Source organism: Schistocerca nitens, chromosome 6 (assembly GCF_023898315.1).
Source record: "Schistocerca nitens isolate TAMUIC-IGC-003100 chromosome 6, iqSchNite1.1, whole genome shotgun sequence".
Classification (NCBI taxonomy): Eukaryota; Metazoa; Arthropoda; class Insecta; order Orthoptera; family Acrididae; genus Schistocerca; species Schistocerca nitens.
In genome coordinates this window covers 75,962,815-75,985,907 of record NC_064619.1, presented here as the reverse complement: position 1 = coordinate 75,985,907, position 23,093 = coordinate 75,962,815, and positions in this window count along the sequence as shown.

Here is a 23,093-nt window from a genome sequence, read left to right as displayed (position 1 = left end):
CGAGGACTCGGAGAGGTCGTTGATATCACCAAGCCACATTGTTCTTGGCAGGAATAAAGGTGTTATGAATTAATAATGTTTCTTTGGCGTTTCTGACGCGTCCACAGTCATTTCCTAGCATCCTGACAACTGGAGAGGTCACCGCTTGGCCTCCAGTCCACCGTAGGCGACCGGGACCACTGGGGCGCCTACAATACTGTAACGTGTTGTTGAGCTACGGAAATGGCTGTCTCATTGTAGCTATACCACAAACTTACTACTAAAACATGTTTTACTTTACTGATTAATAGAGAAAAGGTGTGCAGATGTAAATGATGTACTCCGCAAAAGCAACAATGTAAATTGTGTCACACATTAATAGCGTCGTGATATAATCGTGTAGCTGTCAAAGAAACCAAATCCTAAGTCATCTTTAATCTCACATAAAGTACTTCAAATAAAGAATGGCTTTTCAAGTAAACCAAAATGTTGCATTAAAATCTCATTAGCAGTATATGTTCTAAGTGTGTAAGCCTTATAGTCGTTACGTAATCGTGCAACTAACAACCAAGAATGTACAAACAACAAGACCATTTCGTGTGTTCACTATAATAATGCATTCGTAATTACTGTCTAAATTTGTTCCCTAGGTTCTAGACTGGATAGTTAACTTCAAAATATTGTTGCATGTTAACAGTTTCTAAGTGTGACAAAGCGTTCTAGTAGCATGAAGTGAAAAATTTTATAGCAAAGACTAAGTTAAAAAGCAGATTATCTTTCAATAAACGGTTTTACATGTGAAATATGGTGTAAACCTTTACTCTTCCTAGTATGCAGAGTTTCAACTTTAAAGCAATTATCATGTGGTATACGTCGGATTCTGTAAGGTCCATTGTAAATCAGAAAGAATTTGTGACTCAAGTGCTTCTTCTTATGTGACAAAGAATGAGCTTTAATGAGAACTTTCTGTCCAATATATAATTTTTTTGCTTTTGCTTTACCGTGTAGTTTTCTCTTTTTGTTTGCTGCAGAATTGATAGTTTTAATAGCCAAATCAATTATGTCTTTGTGTCGAAGTTTATGTGTATTCGGAAAAGGTACAAGCTCTTTGATCTTGTTCCGTGGTCGTTCATTCTTCAGTACAAGAATAGGTGGTAAAGCAGTGGAGTCATGAGGCATTTCATTCAGCACGTTTCGAAATAAGTGTAAATATGTATCCCAATACTGATGCTTTCTGTGGCAATAAAGTCTGCAAAGTTTATTGATTTCTTTCATAATCCGTTCAGACAGGTTACAATGTGGTGAGTACAATGAAATAAAAGCAGGTTTCATTTTATGATTCCGAAGCATGAGTGATCAAACAGCAGATCTGAATTGCGGTCCGTTATCTGAAATGACTTTAGCAACGTGGCCAACTTCGAGTAAGAAATTTTTAACAAAGGCGTTGGATACAGACCGCCCAGTGGCTTTACGTAACTTAGTGAAAGAGACAAATTTTGAAGTAAGTTCAACAGCTACTAGAACGTACGAAAATCCATTCGATGTTCTGACAAGGGGTCCCAAGAGATCAACAGCAGCAAATTATTTAAATTTAGAAGGAATGATAGGAAACAACGGAGAACGATGTGAGATAGTAGATGGTTTAGCTTTTTGACAAAGTTTACAAATAGACAAGAGTCTTCGAAGTCTCTTTTCCATATTGTTAAAATAACAAGTCGTCCGAAGAATATGATAACATTTTCGCGGACCAAAATGTGCATAGCTGAAATGATTGTACCAAATGAGTTTATTAACAAAATCGTGAGGAATGCAAAGTACCATAGCTTGTCATCAACAGTGCAGCGTTTGAACAGTATGTTGTTTCTAACCAGATAATAATGCTGAATCTGTGTGTGTGTCTTTTCACGCAATTTGCTTTTGATGTCCATCCAAATCGGATCTTTATTTTGTTCATGAGCAATGTCCTTTAAAGATGTGGTAATTAAGTTTTCAAAGGCGACTTTCTGAATGTAAAGGATCCTGAAATTTTTCTCGAGGCTGCCTTCTGTGTTTTTTTTATCAAGCCCAACCGGTGCGCGTGACAGTGCGTCCGCAACAATGTTCTCCTTGCCGGGAATGTAGACTGTTGTGAATTGGAATTCTTGCAGAAACAATGCCCAACGTTTTGAACTGTCATGATTTAATTTTGAAGACATAAGAAATTGTAATGCACGATGATCACTTTATACTTTTACGTGCTTACCAGAAAGAAAGAAACGGAATTTGTTAAATTCCCAAACGATAGCTAAAGCTTCTAATTCAGTAACGGAATAATTTTTTTCAGATTTTGTTAGCACTGGGCTAGCAAAAGAAATGGTTTTCTGGACAGTAGCGTCATTTTCTATGGCTTCTTGAAATAAATGGGCACCAAGACCGACGTTTTTATTAGAATCCGTGCTAAGGCAGAAATCTTGTGACACATCTGGATGAGCTAATATTGGCGCGTTAAGCAGCGATTCTTTCAAAGAATTGAAATCCAACTGTGCCTGTTCGTCCCAGTTCCAATACGTATTTTGTCCAGTGAGAGAACAAAGTTTTGGTGTAACTAGAATTTGCATATTCAGAAAACGACGGTAAAAATTTAGGAGACCTAGAAAACTGCGGACTTGTTTTTTTTTTGTAGATGGAACTGAAATGGCTCTGATTGCTTCTAACCTTTCAGGATACGGCTGAATGCCTTCAGAAGAAATAATGTGTCCCAAGAACTTCAACTTTGTCCTACCGAATTCAGATTTTTCCAAGTTAACTGTAATTCCAGATTCTGGAAAAATACGTAACACGCTGTTGAGGATGCGATTATGTTGTTCCCATGAGGCTTCTGCTGTCAGAATATCGTCCACATATAAGGTGATGTGACGTTTTAAGAAATCAGGTAATATGGAATTTAGCCCACGAATGAATACTGCCGAAGAAATGTTCAAACCAAAAGGAAGTTTCCGAAATTGATAACAAACGCCGAAACAAAGAAAAGCTGTGTATTTTCTACATTATGGATGAAGTTCTATCTGGTAAAAGCTGGATCTGAGATCAATAGAAGATAACACGTTTACACCATTAAAATTTTGATGAAATTCTTCCAACGTTTGCGGCCTGTCTTTTTCAGGAATGATGATAGTATTGATTTGTCTCGAATCTAAGACAAGCCTGATCGATCCATTTTTCTTCTCAACAACATGTAATGGATTTTGTATGAGCTTACTGCAGGCTCAATAATGCCCTCGTCAAGCATAGATTGTTTTTCTGTTCTAACACGGTCCCTATAATGTGCCGGAATTACGTATGGTCTAACGCAAAATTTAGTATGCTCACGAACACGAAATTGGTATTGAAATCCCTTGATTGTTCCTGTTTTGTGAGTAAAAACTATGGAATGTGCTTGTAAAATCTCAATAAGGTCCTGCCTATCAGTGTCATTACAATTCTCAATTGTTTGAATTTTATTCTAAATTAACTCATTAGTATCAAACATGACGTCGATATCATCCCTGTGAATACTTGCAGAGTGATTGTTAGTGTCAAGTTCCGTCGAAAACTCCGAACTGTTGTCTAACAGTAGGTAAAGCCGATTAATTTCCTCGTCATGGTTTGAGAGCCAATGTTCAAATTTCAAAGCTATTGGCTTACCTACTTTCTCTAAACTTATTTCAGCATCGTGAAAGTTTAAGATTGCTTAGTATTCATTCAAAAAGTCTATTCCCAATATAATTTCTGCTGACAATAATGGAACGATAAGGAAGTTCAAAGAGAATCTGTGGCTTTGACAAAAGAACTCTAAGTTGGTTTGTTGGCGTACATCTACACTTTTCCCAATGATTGCACCTTGTAATTTAATCTTACGTAACGGAAGTCTGAGGCAATCTTTCGATTTGTTGCATTTGCCAAAGGCTGTTCCACTAATTACTGAAATGGGACTGCCAGAGTCAAGTACTGCCGTAAATTTTACGTCATTTACTGTAATGTGAATTACAGGATATGTAATGTTGTTATGTTTTACGTCGTGTTTCTGGAGTACGATGTTCCTAATGTCTTCCATTCTTACATAATTACTAGCCACGGTAGCTATGTCGCCAGCTTCATAATTACGTTTTGTGGCTGCCAGCGGTGTGAGTCATTGCCTATTTTCTCTTTGTTGGCGAGCGTCGTTATTGGGATTTGGACATCTTACTTCTACAAATTCACCTTGTCTGGAGGGCCCTGCCCTGTTTGAATCCTGCCAGTTCTGATGAAATTAAGGTCTGTTGTTTTGTCGGTAGTTTACATAGTTTCTTGTTTGTCGGTCATTTGGTGGAGAATTTCTCCCGGAATCGTAACTGCGCGGTGGACCGCTGCGTCTGAAGTTATTCTGTCTCCCTTCATAATAATTATTTTGGTTCCCATAATGTCTGTTTCTCTGATTGTCTCTGTGATAGTCATTACTGCGGAGAGGTGATCTTTACCTGTAATTATTACTACTCTGCCAACGGTTATCATACGGGTGGTGTCTGTTTTGGTCACGATTTACGTTGTAAGAATAGCATTGTCGTGTCCAGTTATTATTTCTTTCATCGCGGAATTGTGACGGATGTGACCTGTAATTGTTGTGTTCCTGTTTTCGCGTCCCGAGATTGTCAGTGTCAATTTCCAATTCTTCTAACAGTCCCTGGAAAGCTTCATTGTCGTCTTTGCAACGTCCTGCCAAAATAATATGTCGTAAATGTTCATGCAATTTGATTATGCAAATGCGGATCAGTTCTGAGGGGCTGTATGTGTTTGACAGGTACTGATTCTTGTGCAACATGTCTTCAAAATATTTCACAAGACTGGAAAATTTAGATTGTTCGAAATGTTTTATCATTATGATGCTATGTTTTACTCGGTCTTGTGTAGCTTGAGACCAATATGCTGAGAGGAAGGCATGATAAAATTCTCCTTCACTGTGACAATCGTGAACGACCGATCGCATTCTTACAGCTGGTTCATTCTCTAAAACGCCACACATAAATTCTAACCTGTGCTCCAATGACCAGTTGGGCGGAAAACAATGAGAGAATTGATGAAGCCATGCTTGTGGATGAATGTTGTTGCCAGAATTCTTAACTGTTCTGAATTTACATGTAGTAATGAACAGCTTATAGTCAAAATCATCATGTCGGCGAGTCGCATATCGGTCATTGTTACTTCTTTTCGGCAGCTCCATCTCAAAATTCGGTGTATCTTGCCAATTTATTTCCTAATTTCTGAAGTGCACTGTGTTATTATTTTGTGGCTGTTCCGTATTTGTATGTCCCTCTTCCCGTATTGGAGCGCGAGTGTCCTCTGAAATATGAAATTCTTGTTTTACTTGTGCCAACTGATCTTGTACTTCCCGGATTTCTCTTTTGTACTGTGTATTGATTTGATTTTGATTTTGTTTGAATTTTCTAATTTGTTCATACTCTTCTGTGTCAGTGAAGGCTACAGGTCGTGTGTCATCCATATCATCATCTATCTTTGTAGGTAAGTTAGTGAACTGATCCGAAAGTTCGGCTACTTTCTGCGATAGTGTACTTATTTCCTCAGTGTGTTTTTCTGAACCAAGTTTCAGAGTGCCCATTTGTGTTGAAATCGTATCTACTGTGTCCTTTAAGTTTTCCTGAGTTTTTGCAAGTTGCGTAACCGAATCGATAGATGCAACTGAATAAATTTTAGCTTGCAAGGTGTCCTGATTTTCATGAACAATAGTTTGCAGTTCCTTTATGGCTGCTTCGTGATTCTGTAATGCATTTTCATGACGCGAAAAAATAGGTTGGAAATGCTCAAAAATTTGTGTTTTTACGTCATTACAGACTTTTTGACATTTCGATTCGATTTTAAGTAACTCAGCAGTTAAACCTTCATTTGTTTGTTTAAGCGTGGTGACTAATTTTTGAAGCTGTTGCTGTGACTGTTTTTGATTTTGTTCCATTTCGTCTAACTGTTGCTGTGTTTGTCCCTGGTGTTGTTCCATTGTGTCTAACTTTTGAAGATTTTGTTCCATTATGTCTAACTGTTGCTGTGTTTGTCTCTGGTGTAGTTCCATTGTGTCTAACTGCCGGCCGTAGTGGCCGTGCGGTTCTAGGCACTACAATCTGGAGCCGCGTGACCGCTATGGTCGCAGGTTCGAATCCTGCCTCGGGCATGGATGTGTGTGATGTCTGTAGGTTATTTAGTTTTACGTAGTTCTAAGTTCTAGGGGACTGATGACCACAGCAGTTAAGTCCCATAGTGCTCAGAGCCATTTGAAGCATTTTTTTTTGTGTCTAACTTTTGAAGCTTTTGTCCAATTTGTTGCATTAATTGTAATAACAATGCACTGGTGTCTGAAACATGTTCCTCAGTGCTATTCTGTAGTGCATTTGCAACGGCAACATTCACATTTTGACAAGCAGAAAATGTGGTTCAAATTGTTCAAGTGGCTCTGAGCACTATGGGACTTGAATATCTGAGGTCATCAGTCCCCTAGACTTAGAACTACTTAAACCTAACTAACCTAAGGACATCTCACACATCCATGCCCGAGGCAGGATTCGAATCTGCGACCGTAGCGGTCGCGCGGTTCCAGACTGAAGCGCCTAGAACCGATCGGCCACACCAGCCGGCCAGGAAATGTGTCTTGAAATATTTGAGAAAACGGTGAGGACCCATAACCTGAATCTACAGTATTTGCAAGATTGTGTCCTGTCATTTATGATTCCTGAGGCGAGCTGTTGCCGACCGATCGATCGATAATGCTTCCCTGTTCACTAATTGTTTCACTATCTACACCATTTCCAAATGCACAACTACCATGTTACTATTCTGACTGTTTGTTAATTCATTAGAAGGTGGCGCTAACGCACTACTCTTGTCTTCATTGTCATTTCTTAATTTACTTTGGAGCCTAGTGTTATGTTTTTCACACGCCATAATTATCACGTATTTTACATGATAACAAGGAAAGCACAATTTGAAAAGAAGAAACAAGAAAACACATTAGGATAGCACTGAAAATAATATCTCGTTACTTGCAAGCACCGCTGCGAAATACTTGGTGCAAATCTACATGCATGCCACATTTGTTTTACTGTACAGCAATGAAAAACTACAACTACAAAGGAAATTCTCTGTATAATTACGCGCTAGCAGTAAACAATAGCTACACTAATTATACAAACTACGAGAAAAAATCAGAAGATTACAGTGAGGTATCCTCGGCTAAGGGTCGACATATGAAACGTCCCCTTAGAAAAATCAGTGAATTACTGTGCTGGTAAACCTCTTACGTTATTTGATTTTCAAACAGCTGAGCAGAACTGAACTTACTCAGACATTTCTCTATTTATTTATTCTGATCAACACTAAACTGACACATAATATTTTTAGCGCAACGCAATCTGACTTTCAATAATCCCTACAAAAGAATTGCCCTGACTAACAATAACCTATACCTTTCATGAATCACCTCACAAAAATCTTCGTTACTCGAACTACTGCAAAACAGCGAGCGCCAATACTGCCAGCTAAATAAAAGATTCTAACTACTGAAGGCACTAAGTACTGATAGGCATACAAAGCAAATGAAAGATTTTGATAGAGAACAAACAATGCATTTACCTTAATAGTGTTCAAAAGTCATAATATGTATATATCAGTTCATCATATCCAGTATTACAAATTTACTCTTTCTGTCGGACACACGTCCAGATCGTCCGCTCTTAAAATTCTGCCATCTCTCTCCCCACATCCACCACTGCTGGAGGCTCACCTCCAACTGCACAACGCTACGCGCTTTTCACTTCCAACTGCCAACACTACAATAGATAACATTTCAACAATGCCAACCAGCCACGGACTGCACACAGCAGTCAGTGATTTTCATACAGAGCGCTACGTGGCGTTACCAACATACAAACCTAAAAAGCCTACTTACAACGAAATGAATTAAAATTTGTGCTGCGGCCGGGACTCGAAACCAGGTATCCTTGTCTCCTAGGAAGAAATGCTACGATGGTGAACATTGGTCCACGAACTACCTAAGCTGAGAGCCCTCCCCAACACAAACTTCAATTCATTTTTCCCTTACATATTGTCACTACTGCCAGGGCTCTCCTATATTGGCAAGCACCCCAGCACTGGACGTAATTCATTTCGTCTGCTTCGATCAATATCGTAGCTTGTAAATCAGTTTAAAATGTCGAACCCACTTTGTTATGTACGTCCGAAAGACTCAGAAGGCAGAAAATACTGGCATTCAGGTTGCTGCCCTGTTCCTTTGCTTTCAGAGGGCCTCCGATACCCTTGCTGTTCAGCACAGTCTCTTAATGAAAGAAATACAGTCAGTTCCACAAGAGAGTGTACACAATAATTTTAAAATCGTTCAAATGGCACTGAGCACTATGGGACTTAACTTCTGAGGTCATCAGTCCCCTAGAACGTAGAACTACTTAAACCTAACTAACCTAAGGACATCACACACATCCATGCCCGAGGCAGGATTCGAACCTGCTCCAGACTGTAGCGCCTAGAACCACTCGGCCACCACGGCCGGCAGTAATTTTAAATATGACGTCTGTAGTGTCATCTCTGGTAATGGTCTGCAATCTGTAATCAATGCACACAGTGTATCGATGAACAGTCTGAGAGCTGAATGTTTTGTTTCATCATTTGCAGTTTAAAACGAGTGCAAAATATCTGGAGGGTTACGAGGGACCAAAGCTTCCATATGGAGCTGTTCCTAAAATTCTTAGAAAGTCAAAGCCATTCGTTATAGAATGGGTAAAACCATATTTAGAGATTGGAAACGTTAATGATTTACCGGAGAAAGGTCTATGGTGCCACGGTATAATCGATAATGGTGGCGATTCGATTAACTATTAGGTAATTGTGCAAGTACTAATAAAATGTAGCCGGCCGCGGTGGCCGAGCGGTTCTAGGCGCTTCAGTCCGGAACCGCGCGACTGCTTCGGTCGCAGGTTCGAATCCTGCCTCGGGCATGGATGTGTGTGATGTCCTTAGGTTTAAGTAGTTCTAAGTCTAGGGGACTGATGACCTCAGATGTTAAGTCCCATAGTGCTCAGAACCATTTGAACCATTTTTTAATAAAATGTATTTCCATGTAAACATATATTTATAACAATGTGTTTCGTTTCATACATATAACGGCGTACACTTTCTTGTGGAACTGACAGTACTTGCATACGGAGTATGATTGAATTAAAGAGTTGCTACGAAACGGAGAACAGCACGTTATTCTTAACGGAGAGAAATTTTCAGACGAAAAAAGGTATCTCTACGAACTGGCAGCATGCTGCAGGTAAAAACTAGGCCTGCAACTTGTTTTATAAATTAAATGAATGGTTGTTGCTCCGTCATAAGTTGCATGAACAGATATCGTTTTTATTTCTTGATGGTGACCAGTTTCGGTCACAATGTCCATTTTCAGACCATCTGTATCATGACCACATGTGGTCTCTTTGGTGTTGTTGAGTCGGCCATAGGGCAGCTTTGATCGTCACTGCAGGGGCAATTTCTGTACACAGGCTTTTTCTTGTATTGTCACACTTACGACACGGATGGTTTGAAACTGGGCATGGGTGTTCGAATCTGGTCACTCTGGAGAAATCAAAAACATACTTCCGAATGTAACTTACTTCAAAGCTACAACCACTTATTTCAATTGTAAAATTATCTTCTGCAGTACTACAGGGGAACGCTATGGGACTATTATTTTCTACAATATGTATGAATGACCTAGTGGACAGTGTCGGGAGTTACTGGAGGTGGCCGGCCGGAGTGGCCGAGCGTTTCTAGGCGCTTCAGTCTGGAGCCGCGCGACCGCTACGGTCGCAGATTCGAATCCTGCCTCGGGCATGGATGTGTGTGATGTCCTTAGGTTAGTTAGGTTTAAGTAGTTCTAAGTTCTAGGGGACTGATGACCTCAGAAGTTGAGTCCCATAGTGCTCAGAGCCATTTTAGTTACTGGAGGCTTTCCAAGGACGGTGCTGTTCTATACAGAGACGTTGAAACGGTAGAAACTTGTAGCGAAATGCAAGAAGCCTTACAGAGGATGGACGCATGGTGCAGCGATTAGAAGCTGAGCCTCAAAATAAATAAATGTGTTCCGTATATATAAAGACAGAGATACCTGTTACTGTACTGTTAGACGACTGCAGAACAGTCACTGGAATCAGTTACTTCCCTGTAATATCTAGAAGTATGCGTATGGTACGATTTAAAGCAGAACGCTCACGTAGAACTACTCGCAGGTAAGGCCTATGCCAGATTGAGATTCATTCGAAGAATGTTCACGAAACTTAGTATACCTAGGAAGCAGGTAGCTTACAAAACCATCGCTCGACCTGTACTTCAGTATCGCTGAGTTAAGAGTCCGTATCAGATAGCATTTACAGAGGAAACCGAGAAGCCGACCGGAGTGGCCGAGCGGTTAAAGGCGCTACAGTCTGGAACCGCACGACCACTACGGTCGCAGGTTCGAATCCTGCCTCGGGCATGGATGTGTGTGATGTCCTTAGGTTAGTTAGGTTTAAGTAGTTCTAAGTTCTAGGGGACTTATGACCACAGCAGTTGAGTCCCATAGTGCTCAGAGCCATTTGAACCATTTTTTTTGAAACCGAGAAGATCAAAAGAACAGCAGCCCGTTTACATACATGTTCGTTTTGCAAGCGCGAATATATCACGGAAATGCTGTGCCACGTCCAGTGGCACACGGTACAACAGACGCTTTCTACAGCGAAATGTGATTTACTATTAAAATTCCAATAGTGCAAGTTCCTGGAAGAGTTAACCGACACACGGCTCCATGCTACGTATGTCTTCCGAAAAGAAAGTGAAAGTTAATTTAGAAATATTCGATCTGACACAGACAGTTATCAGCAAACGTTCTTCGACGTTTCGCTACTGGCAGGACGGCAGCGACAGTTGTACACAAAGAATATTACCCTCCCGTAACTCAATCTAAGACAGCTTGCGGAGCGTAGTTGTACATGTAGAAGTAAACTGCCACTCTTACAGGTGACATTAAAAAGTAAAATGCGTTATATTACAAACTCCTATAGCGTAGATCTCTGGATGGAACAAATTTCTGCAACAGACTCCAGAGTTTGATACACACGATGCAACGTTATTTCAGACTCTTTAGATTAACTTGGTTCGAGTTGACTTTAGTGGGCAATCCTGGAAATCTGACACTGGCAGAGAGAATGATAACACTGGCGTATATCAATAGATTAATCGTTATAGAACGTATGAAAATGTTTACAGAAATGTGTTGAAACTTGGTGGAGAATGATATTGTAAAGACGTAGTGTTCTTGAACTGAAAATCGATGGAAGGAACATAAAAAAGAGTCCCAGAAACAGCAGTAAGTGAGCTGGATTGCCACTAACCTTAATTCAAACGAGTAGCTGTCAGCCTTTGGGAGTGTTCTGGTTGTGTTGCTGTTTCCCCGAGTGGCCTCCGTCGTGTGGTTCGAAGGTATATCAAAAGAACACTTTTAGGCTACCTTGTTTAACAGTAAGCAAATACAATCTATGGACACTATTGAGGTTCAAGTTCGTGGTAACGAACAGCAGACCATAGTTGAACAGAATATGCAAATAATACTCTTGTGATAATTTGTACGAGTAATACATAAAATGATCATTATTAAACGCCGAATATCTTCTTCAAATGGGGAAGACTATACACAATTTTATATCGCTGATGTATTATTTCTGGTGGTTTAATATACCTAAAAATCAAGTGCACACAAACCTAATACAATTACTGTTATCAATTAAGAACTTCAGCGGTTCTCCCGAAAAACGTGCAGCGCGGCTCTAAAGCCCCTGACATTGCATGTGTGTGCCATCTGCAACACGAGCTACGTAAGTACACCAGTGTGCATACTCCACAAGTACGTGGTCCCTTGAACCACTGCAAAGTCATTTCGTTTCCTGTTTCGCTTGCAAATGCACCGCGGGAAAAGCGACTGTCTGTATGCTTCTGAACGAGACCTGATTTCCCTTACCTTCGTGGTTCGTACACACGATGTATGTTAGCTCCAACAGGATCGTTCTGCTGTCTGTTGAAAATGCAGATTTTTTTAAATTTTCTCATTAGTGTTTCGTGGAAAGAACGTCTGTTTCTCTCCAGCGATTCCCAGCCGAGTTCACTTAACATTTCCATAACATTCGCCTGTTGATCAAAGCTGCCGGTAACAAACCTTGCACCACATGGATGAACTAACCTCCGTTCAAGTAAATTCGAAGAATTTAGAGGCCGTGGTAAGTTTCTGCTACATTTTTCTCGTTGTTTGGAACGCGTCATATTGTGAATTGACGTTCCAAATTTAAGGAGAACGTTTGAAATTGGACTCGCCGTGGTAAATAGCACTCAGTGTCAGAGTACAGAAGTTAAGTGCCGAGCCCTATCGTGTAGAAATGCATCTGGACTGCGGCAGTGCTTACACCCAGCGAGAAAATCCCCTACCTATCACGCCAATGTATATGCAAGCTGTAGCTGAGGAACGTGGAGTTCCCTCAATATGCTAATCATCTCTTGATGTTATGAGAATATTGATCTGAAACGCATTTATCATCAGACCTCTGTGACAAACATTTCATTCCCCCTTAATGGATTTTTAATGATACTGCAGTTTCCACGGGCTTGACTGAAGACGCAGGTCCGCATACTGAGACGGAGTGGAATGTTCGTAGTGGTGGAGGAGTGAGGCGGTAGAGTGGAGACCGTTATTTTTCAGTCCTCGCCTAGGGTTGCAAAACACCTAGCAACGGCCCTGAACTTTGCAATTAATATAATACACTTGTATTCCATACCTTGATAAGAATCGTTCTGTGGAGACCGTTATTTTTCAGTCCTCGCCTAGGGTCGCAAAACACCCAGCAACGGCCCTGAACTTTGCAATTAATATAATACACTTGTATTCCATACCTTGATAAGAATCGTTCTGTGGTAACCTTCTACGAATAAACGTAGATCAATGAAAATAGTTAATAAATAAAAATAATAATCAGGTTTTCAACATGCGAAACGAAAGAGGGAGGCTGCGACCGTAGCCACCGGGACACCTCTTTGGCTGAGTGTGTCACCCGCTAAAAGGCGTCGAAATTACGGCGAATAATTTGACCGTCTTTTTTCTCAGAAACCGATGAGCAACTCGTGTTTCATTATTTTGACCTCTCTTCCTCTGAGTGTAATTTCTGGAAAATCGGATTTTGGCATTTGTGGTGTTCTCCATAGTGCAAAGCAGGAAAAAATGTGTTTAACAGTTTTATGAATCTCTCTAGTGAATTTCATAATTTTGGCTGGGATTCTAGCAATTCTCAATTTGTTGATTCACCGAGACAAAGGAACAGTTAGCTGTAATGAGTAAATCACTATACTTAAAGACAAGTTACGGTGTTTTTTTTTAATCAAATTTCGGTATGTTATTCGTAGTCTGTAAACAAGTGAACTAACAGCCTTGCTGCAGTGGTAACACCGGTTCCCCTCATATAACTGAAGTTAAGTGCTGTCGGGCTTCGCTAGCACTTGGATGAGTCACCATTGGGGTCTGCTGAGCGGTGATGGCAGGCTGGGTACACTCAGCCCTTGCGATGCCAATTGAGGAGCTGCTTGAATGGGAAACAGCGGCACCAGTCACGAAACCTGACAGCAGGTGAGACAGCTGTGTGCTGACCACTGGCCGCTCCAATCTGTATCCGATGACCCCTAAGGATGAGGATGACATGGCGGCCGCACACTGTTCAGACAAATGGTAAATACAGTAACAGACTGGCAACGTGAGGCAAAGACAGAGTCAGGTAAAACGTTAAGGTACATAACAGAAGACGCGCCTTATCCACCACGAGAGAGCCATGTTGTTCAATAAGGTGCCGAGTAAGTAACAGTTTTATAAATTTAAAGCTCGTTAACCACAAGCGTCGTGTACGTGCTTAGTTACCAAAAACAAATGGACAGCTTTGGCCCACAATATCAGACTGGAGCAACGTCAGCTACGAGCTAAGAAGGGACATGAGGAACCAATATGAACGAATTTAAGGCCAGTGGCAAGCATCTCGCTATAGTCCACAATATGTGCAGGTAACAATTCCCCAAGCGGGCTCGCTTCCTTTGTAGAATCACGTAGGAGAAACCCGATTTTCCAAATAGTGGGACTGCGCTAACAGCTCTCACAGGCGAGGCCGCCGTCTTTCAGCAGTGTTCGGCCAAAGCGGAACCACTCATGTCCTCCATCAAAACTACCTCCAGCTACTGCTTCCGCGAACCAATCAACCCACAGTAAGACGCGCGCCCGATAAGCAGGGTGTTTCCGTAAGAGTGTGCAAATATTTAATAGAACATAGAGAATGCTCCACTGAACAATTTTAGGTAGGGAACCTGGGGTTGGAGAAGGCATCTTAAGGAGATATGGAAGTAAACTTGCCTACCGCTTCGTCTAGCGTTACTGTTTTCCGACTCATTTAGAACTAACATGCGCACATGTTTACGCGTACTGTGCTGTTTATTTACATGTACATTCTTTATTTCCTGCAAGAGAACAAGGACGACGAGTCTGATTACTAGGAAGTCATGATGCTGGTTTTGTTTCCTTTACTAGTGCATAAGGAGGCTCTGTATTGAATGGGCGCTGCACATACTGACGTCGTACGAGTATTCCACGAACATTTATTACATCCACATCACCCACAACGAGTCCATGCAATACTTGTGACTCACTTTGTACCAAGGTTTTGATTTTATACGTGATTGTGGTCTTCAGTCCAGAGACTGGTTTGATGCAGCTGTCCATGCTACTCTATCCTTTGCAAGCTTCTTCATCTCCCAGCACCTACTGCAACCTACATCCTTCTGAATATGTTTAGTGTATTCATCTCTTGGTCTCCCTCTACGATTTTTACCCCCCACGCTGCCCTCCAGTACTAAATTGATGATCCCTTGATGCCTCAGAACATGTCCTACCAACTGATCCCTTCTTCTAATGAAGTTGTGCCACAAACTCCTCTTCTCCCCAGTTCTGTTCAATACTTCCTCAGTAGCTATGTGATCTACCCATCTAATCTTCAGCATTCTTCTGTAGCACCACATTTCCAAAGCTTCTATTATCTTCTAGTCCGAACTATTTATCGTCCATGTTTCACTTCCATACATTGCTACACTCCACACAAATACTTTCAGAAACGACTTCCTGGCACTTAAAGCTATACTCTATGCTAACAAATTTCTCGTCTACAGAAACGCCTTCCTTGCCATTGCCAGTCTACATTTTATATCCTCTCTACTTCGACCATCAGTAGTTTTTTGCTCCCCAAATAGCAAAACTCATTTACTACTTTAAGCGTCTCATTTTCTAATATAATTCCCTCAGCATCACCCGATTTAATTCGACGACATTCCATTATCCTCGTTTTGCTTTTGTTGATGTTCATCTTATATCCTCCTTTCAAGACGCTGTCCATTCCGTTCAGCTGCTCTTCCAGGTCCTTTGCTGTCTCTGACGGAATTACAATGTCATCAGCGAACCTCAAAGTTTTTATTTCTTCTCCGTGGATTTTAATTCCTACTCCGAAGTTTTCTTTTGTTTCCTTTACTGCTTGCTCAATATACAGATTGAATAACATCGGGAATGGGCTACAACCATGTCTCACTCCCTTCCCAACCACTGCTTCCCTTTCATGCCCCTCGACTCGTAAAACTGCCATCTGGTTTCTGTACAAATTGTAAATAGCCTTTTGCTCCCTGTATTTTACTCCTGCCACCTTCAGAATTTGAAAGAGAATACTCCAGTCAACATTGTCAAAAGCATTCTCTAAGTCTGCAAACGCTACAAACGTAGGTTTGTCTTTCCTTAATCTATATCCTAAGATAAGTCGGAGGGTGAGTATGGCCTCCCGTGTTCCAACGTTTCTACGGAATCCTAGCTGATCTTCCCCGAGGTCGGCTTCTACCAGTTTTTCCATTCTTCTGTAAAGAATTCGTGTTAGTATTTTGCAGCCATGGCTTATTAAACTGATAGTTCGGTAGTGGTTCAAATGGCTCTGAGCGCTATGGGAGTTAAATGCTGAGGTTATCAGTCCTCTATAACTTAGAACTACTTAAAACTAACATAAGGACATCACACACATCCATGCCCGAGGTCAGATTAGAACCTGCGACCGTAGCGGTCGCGCGGTTCCAGACTGCAGCGTCTAGAACCGCTCGGCCACATCGGCCGGCCAGTTGGGTAATTTTCACATCTGTTAACACCTGCTTTCTTTGGATTTGGAATTATTATATTCTTCTTGAAGGCTGAGGGTATCTCGCCTGTCTCTTACATCCTTCTCACCAGATGGATTTATCGACGAGATTTCCCGCAAGTCGTGCCGTTTACTGTCGATATCTAATTTAATAGTGCTAGTATTTTGAACAGCAGGAATAGCCATGCATGGTGTGACGAAAACCCTCACGCTGTGGTAGAGTAGGTGTTACTGTGAATATTTATGGCATTTAGGCGACAGTCTCACTGAGCCATATCTTCTACCTGGCCGTCGGAAAGGCCACCTGTACCTGAGGTTCGTGTAAAGAGCTCTACCTGAGTTATTGGAGAAAGTACCCTTGGCTGTTCGTGAGATGTGGATACAACATGACGGTGCAGCGCCTCACTTCAGCCTGGATGTCCGCAACCATCTCACTGCTGCATTTCCTGGTCGCTGGATTGGGAGGTTCAATTCCATAGTCTGTGACGTTACCTGACATGAATCCCTTGATTATTTCCTATGGGGATATATTAAGTCACGTGTGTATGAGACCCCAGTGAACACAGAGATGGGATTAGCTGCAGAATTGTAGCTGCCTATGATGTGATTGGAAATACACTAGGATATTTGTCAGGGTGCGTCAGAATCTTGTTCGCCGATGTCACGCTTGATTTGAGGTTGATGGTCGCCAGTTCCAGCCCTTTTTCTAAGATACAGAACAAATGGTACGCTCATCGGGTTGGTGATGGTATTTGCAGTTAACTCTAACTAATGTAAATAATAAACTACACAGTAATGTGATTTTATTCATATTATCTCCTTAAGCTGGCTTCTCCGACCACGGTTTCGTTATCAAATTGTTTAGTCCTGTTAAATTTTTGCACCCCCTTACGACCCTCTTACGAGTTTGTCCGCTCACATGTTGGCTCTCAGACCTCACAAGTTACGTCTCCCGGCTCGAACAGGAATTTGTATTTAAGTATTTATACTCAGACCCATCTCACATTTCGAACAACGCTTGCGATGGCGGGTGACTGTGTTGCTCTGGCTTTGTACACAGCAGCCTTGGAGGTGGAGGGACTAAAACAACAGTCAGTTACCTCACCAACTATTTTACGTGTTTAGTATACGTGTGTTAGCATTATCATACGAGGTGTGGCTAGAAAAAAACCGGACTAGTACTGGTGAAACAATAAAACGAATGCAATAAGGCTGAAAGTCGCGTGGCCTGTCACGTGACTCTCGCTCCGCCTACTGCTCGAGTTTCATCTGCCTCCTGCACTCAGTCTGCCCGTGGCGTCTGTTTTAAGTAGTTGACGTTTTGTCTGTGCGTCGGAAAATGTTGAGTGTACAGAAAGAACAGCGTGTTAACATCAAAGTTTGTTTCAAACTAGGAAAATCTGCAAGTGAAACGTTTGTAATGTTACAACAAGTGTACGGCGATGATTGTTTATCGCGAACACAAGTGTTTGAGTGGTTTAAACGATTTAAAGATGGCCGCGAAGACACGAGTGATGACACTCGCACTGGCAGACCATTGTCAGCAAAAACTGATGCAAACATTGAAAAAAATCGGTAAACTTGTTCGACAAGATCGCCGTTTAAGAATCAGAGCAGTGTCTGAGTTAACAGGAGTTGACAAGGAAAGTGTTAGGCAGATTCTTCATGAAAGTTTCAACATGAACAAAGTGTGTTCAAAAATGGTTCCAAAGTGTCTCACAATTGAACAGAAGGAACGCCGAAGAATGATTTGTTCTGGCATCCTGGAAAACATTGAAAGTGATCCCACCTTCTTACAAAATGTTATTACTTGCGATGAATCGTGGTTTTTTACTTACAATCCCGAAACTAAACGCCAATCGATGCATTGGAAAACTCCTGGTTCTCCACGACAAAAAAAAGCACGAATGTCAAAATCGAAATTCAAGGCAATGATGATTGTTTTATTTTGACATCAAAGGGATTGTGCACATTGATTGGGTACCAGAGGGGCAAACAGTGAATCAGCATTACTACATTAGCGTCCTGGCTACCCTACTTCACCAAGACAAGGCCCCAGCTCACAGTGCGTTGTCAGTGAAGACGTTTTTGGCAAAATACAACATTCCCATCTTAGATCATCCATCCTACTCACCTGATTTGGCCCCCTGTGACTTTTTTCTTTTCCCTAAAGTCAAGTCAGCTTTGAAAGGAACTAGATTTGAGACTGTTGAAGCAGTAAAAGAAAAAGCGACGGAAGTAATGTATGGACTTACCGAAAATGATCTGCAGCATTGCTATGAACAGTGGAAAATTCGTATGGAGCGGTGTAGAGACCAAGGAGGAGAGTACATTGAAGGAGATAACATGAAATTGTAAATAATTGTAAATAAATGTTTTTTCCAGCATCAGTCCGGTTTTTTTCTAGCCGCACCTCGTACATACGTAGCAAAAGTGTACGAAAGCATTAATGCTTCGAACGTCTTTAATATTGTGGCATCCAAGTTAAGAAGACGTTATTTAAGGAAAGACGGTGTACGGCAGGATGATGACACTTTCGCAGTGTTTTTGGTCGATCTGATTATTCAGGAACATGAATATTCATTTTCTTGCTCAACTGAAGTTACATGGCATACGACAGTGGATGAAGAAATTGACTTTATAGACGATAACGCTATTAATAGTGCTCAAGATTGTAGTGCCAGTGGCAGTGGGGGAAACAGTACTCCTCAAAGAAAAGCTTATAGTTCCCGTGACTACGAACCTTCACCAGAAAATACATCCAGTACTGCTAGTATTTTTTAAAAAAATGGGAAAACATCTCGGACGTGTTTGTTTGTGACGATTATCGTACGCCTCTACGTAAAGTTGCCACCTATAGCTGCTCATTGAAGAGACTTCCACCAATAAAAAGCAAATCGAACATCACAGTAATATTTGATTATGTGGAGAAAAAAAATAAGACGTAAAGAACATTCATTTCTAGGAAATGAAGCAGTCACTTGGGGCTAAAACAACATGTTCTAAGTCACTTACATATAGCCAAGACTGAAGGAAAATGTGTCCATTAGGGGCACATGAAATTTTGGCCAATGCAAAAAGCAAGAGAAACTGGGTACATAAAATACAAATGTTATGCAGCTTTCATAGCAAAACAAAATACAGAATGTGCCGAAGACACATCACTGGTTTCATGACAGCCGGAGATGTTGTGGAAGATCAAGATATTCGCCATTCTGAGACCCGTTTGGTCAAAGAAGTAAACCAGGAAGCAGCATGTGCCATGATACAACCACTCTACATTTGGAACACCCATCAAAGTGGTTTTAATTATGAGCAAACTTCTGCTGCTACACTATCTAAAGAAGGGAAAAATGTCAACAGTTTTCTTTGTCCAGTCTACACACAATAAAAAGTGGCAGGGTACAATCCTCCGGCATATATTGCTGAATTCAAGAATATTATTCAAGTGTCAATTGATTTTGCAGCTCAAGAATGTGGTCCTCAGAATTGTCTAGATATTGTTTTCGCCAAATATGCCTATTGAGATTCTGCTCATTGTTTCATGCATTCTGTTCAGCAACCTCACCTACATTTTTTAAAGCCCGACAGTGGGCAAACTAAGAGAAACGCAATCGAATGCTCTCATCATCCTAATCATAGGCGTACGTAAGGCTTAAAAATGCACCACCGAAATCCTGTTCGAGCGGAGACATGTCCCTTGTCGGAGTGCTCTCGTCGCTAGCAGCGGCCAGAGGGAAAGCTAGCGTGAGTAGAATCGATCTCATTAAATATATCACACGCGCACGGCACCGTGTCGCCTCAATTCCATGATCTGATAGCACAGAAAAAACATTCTGGGTACGATAGCGTTGATATCCCGGTAAGGGGACAGGGGTCTCTCTTTTGTTCATCGACTGCCTGCCTCCGAAAGTGCCTGGGACATGGGGTGGCCATACAGCTGTCCTCACGTCCATTTCAGTGTATATTACTCACCTTTTCTGTCGTAACACTATACTGAGACAATGGCCATTGATTTTCCTTTGCAGTGGGACATTTTAACACGAAGTTTAGCGTTCCTGTTTTGGCTACAGTACCATCAGTTTCATTTCCTGTCTTATCCGACTGAACATGAACCTAGGTGCCGCTGATTGCCTTTGCAATGACCAGAATTTTTTTGAGTCTCGTGAAGTCTCTTGATAATGGGTCAAATGGCTCTGAGCACCATGGGACTTAACTTCTGAGGTCATCAGGCCCCTAGAACGTAGAACTGCTTAAACCGAAGTATCCTAAGTACATCACACACATCCATGCCCGAGGCAGGATTCGAACCTGTGACCATAGCGGTCACGCGGTAGCGGAATGTAGCACCTAGAACCGCTCGCCACTTCGGCCGGCTCTCTTGATAATATTCTACTCTTGTACGTATTGAAGGATTCATGAAAAAATGCTTCTTTCGAGGCTTATTTACAAAAACTGTACACCGTGAACTGTTGCTCGCCATTGCGACCTGTTCCACTAGGTACGAATGTATTCAGTGCTTGTTCAACAATTCTTCTAAACGACAATCACAGTTTCTCTACATATTCCTGTTCAAAGCTAAATACTTCCAGACTTTCCTTGAAATATGACGTTGCTGGTTCTTTATCTAGTTTGCAGAATTGATATGTTTTGCTACTTGTTTTATTTTCCCTTTGCACGTCAGTAATCATTGCTGCTACGGCTGCCACATAACCAGTCATAATAGTTTCAGTGGTTACATCATCAGGAGTCTCTGTTGTCATTAGATTCTATTTCTTTCCATTCTGAATGTGCTTCCGAACTATCTTCTCTACATAGTTTCCTGAGGCATTTAGTGTTTGGTCAGAAATAAACAACTCTGCTAAAATACACATTATCTCATTTTACGTCTTCCGCTGATAATCTTAATCTTCCATTCTATATGTAATAAATATGTACAACATTCTACTTCTATGAATAAAAGTTCAAGTAACTTAATGTTCTACACTGAGCATAGGAGTCGATGTATCGTAGTTAATTATACAACATGAAATATGACAGCGCATAAAAGTTGACGACTTGACGACACATAATTTAGTCCATTCTCTTATCATTTATGTCAACGGAAAACTTAGCAGAGAATTAAGCGTTTGAAATTTTATAACGTCCACGGAGCAAAAGGTACTTATGCGAACAGAAAAAGATGTTCAACATAGAAATAACATATGAAGAGGAAGAAAGAGGAGAATTACGTCCACTAATGTGATGGCGACAGTTTCAAACAAGCATTATTACGAACATTGTACAATGCGAACAAATGATCAAATATGTTGACGACAACTGCAAAGGGATGTGATAAGATACAATGAGAAATTGGTAGATGTCAGAATCAAAAACAATGAAAGCTTTAATGAAACAAAAAGGCATCCAAGTGAGTAGACATGATATTTTATCATTTGAGATGAGAGAGGATGCAGTAACTTACAGCACTAGGAAAACTGCACAAGAATTCCAACGTTCCTTTAAATTGCAGGTAGTAACGAAAACAGTAATACATCGGAGGTAATGGCAGACGAGGTGTTCAAAGGAAATTGAGATATGACGTAAGTAAATCCGCCTGGAGAACATTACAAAGGAAAATAGTGATATTAAACTTGCAGAATTATTTATATAGTGTTTTAGAAATAAAACAGTAAATCCAACCTGTGTGAGTTAACGAGTATTTCGCTCTCATTTAAGTATAAGGCAGAAAAAGTCAGCCTTCAGAAATTGTGAAACTAACCCTGTCATCCAGGACCGTTTGCCTCAAAGAGCGCAGATTCGCCACGAGATGGGGACATTCACAGGCGCTATTGTGCTTTAGTGTGCGAGTGAGACAGACGAGAAGACAGACGAGAACCTACGTCAATGGGAAACCCAGGGAAGAACAGGAGCATAAAGCCATAGAGGGAAAAATTTATGAAAACTATTTAATTCTGTAGTAATTCAGGGATTCAAGACACAGTAATTTTACTCTACCGTCCTCGATAAATTTCCATGGTGATCCCTATAAAACGTGGATACTGACCATATCTATAATAGTTTAGGATTTACTGTTAAAGTAGAGTTAACAAGTTTTGTAACAAAGACCCGAATGCTAATATCTGAAAGCTTTGGTTAATCTTAACGATCGATATTTCATGTAGAAGAGCATCATTAAAATGACAGACGTCGTAATATCAACTCTGTAACTTTTTTTGTCTAAAATATATGGTAAATTTCAATTATCATTTGTTTCAGTTAAGCATCAGATCATCATTTCCTCCACACAAAACACATTGAACGATGACAGCAAGACACCTTATTGAATCATCAGGTAATAGAATATTTGTTGTAAAGTTTAATGCATAATAGTTACTTTTGTTCTGTATTTATTTATCATAAAGCACATTGGTGCAGGGCTACTGGCTGTGACATTCAAAGTTAAGAAGGAAATTGTATTGCAAAGAAAAGAAATGATTTCGTAAATCGTCACAGAAACAAACTGGTTTACGGTATGAGCATCGCGAGGTAGGCAATCATTAATTTCAGAAATGAGATGTACACGAACCCTTGCCGAGGAACAACTGAATTTGAGGAGATTTTTGATCCACAATTACAAAAAAAAAAAGGGGATAGCAGCAAGGCCTTAGACACAAGACACTGTTTCAGTCTACGTTAGTATCTTCTTCCTCGCTGTAGCGTGAGACGAAAAGTAATTTTTATACATGTGCTGCCAATGTTATTTCACTCTTTGAGTAGGTACACAATTCGAAAGAACTCTTAGTGTTAGAACAGTGAATTTTTCATTGACTACATATAACATACATGCCAGCGTTTGTAAGT